General features: G+C 34.3%; 1 pseudogene; it reads left to right on the top strand.

Annotated features, from left to right (window-relative positions):
• The first annotated feature begins 268 nt into the window (after window positions 1-268).
• Window positions 269-3,777, top strand: Gm20127 (annotated as a pseudogene).
• Window positions 3,778-4,773: the final 996 nt, after the last annotated feature.

Genomic DNA, 4,773 nt, shown 5'->3' with positions numbered 1-4,773 from the left:
AAAATTACAAATTGCTAAAGAAAGATTGAGTGTGACTATAGAAAAGTAAGATATTTGGTGCAAGTGTTTTTGAAGAGTAAATATTGTGAAAATGATCATCCTCCCAAAAGCAGTTTGAAGATTCCATGGATTCTCAATCAAAATACAACAGTCTTCACTGAAATAGAAGATATTTTAAAATTCATATAGAACCACAAAAGAATCCTGGATGGAAAAAGCTTCCTGTTGTAAAGAAACAATTCTGAAGTGGTTGCCATTCTAGATTTCAAGATACATTAAAGAACCATCAGTGTTAGGCAGTGGTGGTACATACCTTTATTCCCAGCATTCAGGAGGCAGACTCTGTGAGTCTGAAGAAAGCATGGCCTACAGAGTAAGTTCCAAAACAGCCAGAGATACAAAGAATAAAACCCTATCTCAAATTTTTCAAAAACTAAGGTAAAACATAGTAAGAAAATCAATATGGTACTTGCAAACAAGCATGGTTACCCATGTGTGCACGCACACACACACACACACACACACACACACACACATACACACACACACACAGCACCACTGCCACCACCACCACCAACAGCAACAACAAAAATACATGAATGAATATGAAATAAAATAGGAGACTCAGATATGTGTACACATAACTGCACCCATCAAATGTTTCACAAAGACCTTAAATAATGCATTGAAGAAAATTCAGAATTTCCAACAGATGGTACTGGGAAAGCTGGATGTCTACATGTAAAAGAACGAAATTAGACCCATATATATTGCCTTGTATAAAGGTTATCTACAAATTAATAAAAGATTTTAATTTTAAAGTTGAGACACTGAAATTGCTAGAAGAAAACATATGCAGACAGTACCCAACAAGATATAAGCTTAGAAAAGATATCTTATGTTCTTTTCTTATAAAATAAGATATTTTTTGTAATTTCTTTATAATTGGCATCATTGTATCTCCAGCAATGCAGAATAGAAAATGTGGCTTTTCTGTTCATTGGTCAATAATAATAATAATAATAATATCTCTAAAAGTTAAAGATATTCACTATTTTTAAACTAAATTTACTAGTTAGATTCTTGCTTGTATTTATGCCTGCTCTGTGACATATTTTATTATAAGACAGTTAAGTTCATCTTTTTGTAATATCCCTGAGCTTTGTTAGTTTTAGGTGCAAAACTGACATTTTCTGTCACATTATCCAAAGTTATCACTAATGATCCATGGTACATTAAATTTTGCTTTTCCCTCAAACATTGTTTTATGGATGTTAACATTGTAGAAATACTTGCATAATAATTCTTTTTCTTTCACTTCTCTCCAGAGAAAAATACTGCTGAAAATTTACCTTATCCTTAATTCAAGTAATACTCATAAAATTTCTTGAAGAATTTCCTGACTTAAATCCCCATTTGTAGTTATATAGCCCTTCTACTATTGCTGGAAAAAATTAATCCTAAAGTTGGAAAGTGATACACTTAAATAAAAAATAAATAAATTTTAGATGTGATATTCCAAGATTACAGAAAAAAAGTCATAAGCCTCTATTGAACCTTTTCACATATACTCTTAAGTCTTATTTTTTCTTGTTATCTTCTCTACCATTTTATATAATCACATCTAAATAGATGAAATATTTTGATAATTAATTCATGAGTAGTTTTATGGTGTTAAGAGATATATTCTTTCAATTCGTTGTTCTTATAATTGATAAATTACAAGCTATCAAATTTAGAGAAATAGTAAAAACTGTTCTCACACATTGAAGTTATTGCTTTAATTAGACCCTTGCATGTAACATTGTTGTAGCTCTAGGTGCAACAATCATCAATTACATACAGTTAATGCACAGACTATTTGTGACAATTGTATTATTTCTAGTGAACATGTTACATGTTTAATAGTATTTCTGAGATAATTTTTAGAATTCACTTCCATAAGGAACATGTAAATAACAGTTCTCAAAGGTAAGGAGAGTTTCTTTCCTAGTCCATTTACTATCCCAGACAACTTCATGAGAGATGTCAAGGGCTTTCAGCTCTATTTTAGAGAAACAACCATCCATAGAAAACAACTAGTTATGGGAGAGGGTAGGCAACCTGGTGTCACTCGGGTAAGACTAGTGATTTTGTAGCCTCAAGACCTGCCACACACATAAAGGACGCTACAGTAAATGTTTCCAACAGGCATCTACATATTTGGTTTTTGTTTGTTTTGTTTTGTTTTGTTTTGTTTTGTTTTGTTTTGGTTTGGTTTGGTTTGGTTTGTTTTGGTTTAGTTTGGTTTGGTTTGGTTTGGTTTGGTTTGGTTTGGTTTAAGATACTAAGAATTTAAATTTGTACTTACAGAATCATAGCCAGCATGCCAGCATTAATTGTTTTCATGACGACCTTAAAAATATTTAAAGGTCACAGATTATTAGGGAACTATAGATGTGAGTGGAGGTGAGTGGCCGCCAGAGCTGTGGACATTTTGCTGAGCCTGTCAGCAGTGCTGCTGGCCCAGAGTCCCTCCTGTGTCATGTCCCAATATCTATGCTTCACAATACATTTCTGTTCATCAGAAACCTGGCTGATGACCCCAGGTCTGAAGATTTAAGCCTGGAATTTGGTCATTATGGTCCAAAAGTAAGTGTTTATGTTCTACTTGATTTCTACACTCGGTGTCCAGGAGGATTTTGTATATGTTCAGTTTCAGGATGTTCGTGATGCTGAGGATGTTTTACCTAATTTGCACAGAAAATGGATTTGTGGGCATCAAATTGAAATACATTTAGAACAGGGGAAGAAACCCAATCAAATGAAAGCCAAGGATGGGAGGAATGTATAGAGCTCTTCACGATATGATGATGACTGATAGATGTTCAGGAAATACAAGTTATGAAGGGAGGAGATCAAGGAGTCGCTCCTTTGATTATAACCATAGGAGATCGCTCAGTCCTAGAAACAGTAGACCAACTGGAAGACCACAGGGTAGCCGAAGCCATTTCAGCAATGATAGATTCAAACACCAAAAGCAGACTCTTTCTTCCTTCCTTCCTTCCTTCCTTCCTTCCTTCCTTTCTTTCTTTCTTTTCTTTCTTTCTTTCTTTCTTTCCCTTTTAATAACATCATTTTAATGCATGAACCCAGGGCTTTATTTTGCGCAAAACAGCCCAGTTATCAAAGCGTAAGCACTTTGTGATTTATCTCATATGAGACATTAAAATCATTAGATCCAGAGAATCAGAGATTAGATTGGTAGGACCCAGGAAATGGAGGCAACAGGAATAGGGATTGCTTCTCAATGCATATTAAGTATATGCAAGATTTAAATCCAATTCAATATCATAGTCTAAGTCCCAGCTCAAGAAAGAAATGAAGGCTGGTGAGATGGCTCAGCGGTTAAGAGCACTGAATGCTCTTTCAAAGGTCCCGAGTTCAAATCCCAGCAACCACATGGTGGCTCACAACCACCCATAATGAGATCTGACTCACTCTTCTAGAGTGTCTGAAGACAGCTACAGTGTACTTACATATAATAATAAATAAATAAATCTTAAAAAAAAAGAAAGAAATGAAGGGTAAATCTTGTTCTAGGTCTTCATCTCACACCAAAACTAGAAGCACCTCTAAAACAGATTCCAAAACACATTATAAGTCTGGCTTGAGTATGAAAAGAAATCAAGGAAAAAACAACCATCTAGCTCCAAATCTCAGCCAAGATCACAGTCTAGGTCTAAATCATAATCTAGATCAAGGTCTTGGACTAGTCCCAAGTCCAGTGGCCACTGATAGTATAAATTATGGTGCTTCTAGGCAGGTATCATTCATTTACTCATAGTTTGGTATACTTAAATTATCAGGAATACAGTGTTGCAATGATGTGTTAAATTAAACTTGTTAGTTTTGCTTGTACTGGGCAATGGCTGTAATTAAAATGATAAGCTGTTGAGGAGCCAATCTTAAGAGTCCAGTTTGTTTAATAATATCGATAGCTACCATAATATTATATGTAATATTATGGCGTTTCTCTATATTTTTTTAAAAGATTCTCATTTTATGCTTAAAGTATTTGGTGAAAAGATGTTAGTTGACCATAATTTGCAACATTGCCTTATTAAAAATGTGTTTTCATATCCATGTTTGGTAGAACTGTTCACCTAGTAATATAGCTTGCTTATCAGATAGAATGACACAAAAGTGAAGTGGTAGCCACGTTATAACACTAACTGCTCAGAGCCATGTAGGTTCAGGGTGGATCTTTATGTCTTGTCAAGAGGTCCAAGCTTATGATCATTATTTATGACGCAATGTGGAATAGTTCTTTTGTTAACTCCACCGTCTGATCCCAGAAATCATTTTAAGAGGAAAAGACTGTTCTTAACACTCTTTCTCTAAAATATAACTATTGTTGATCGTTATTATTTAGAGGTTTTGTTTTGTTGTTTGCTTTTCCTGTTAGAAAAAAGTAAACTGATTGAAAGTACATTTTTGTTTCTTTACATGCATAGTGTAAAACAAATTGAATTTTGATGCTCACAGCACTTGCCATGTGTGTTTGTTTCAAAATCTGCCTGTTCTTCATAGGGGAGGCTTGCTCTTCACACCTCAGTTTATTAATGTGAGACCTGTTGAGAAGATGACTCTCCTAGGTGATTCTGTGGTGCTGTGAACTTTTGGGAAATGTTGAGTTTTAAGCAAAAGCCACATCAGTTACTTTTTTGTAATGTAGGACATGACTGAAAAATAACCAAATGATAACTCTCAAATAATTATAATTTCTAGTAC

The sequence above is a fragment of the Mus musculus genome, chromosome 14, assembly GCF_000001635.26.
Source record: "Mus musculus strain C57BL/6J chromosome 14, GRCm38.p6 C57BL/6J".
NCBI lineage: Eukaryota > Metazoa > Chordata > Mammalia > Rodentia > Muridae > Mus > Mus musculus.
This window is presented reverse-complemented; position numbering and strand designations above follow the sequence as displayed.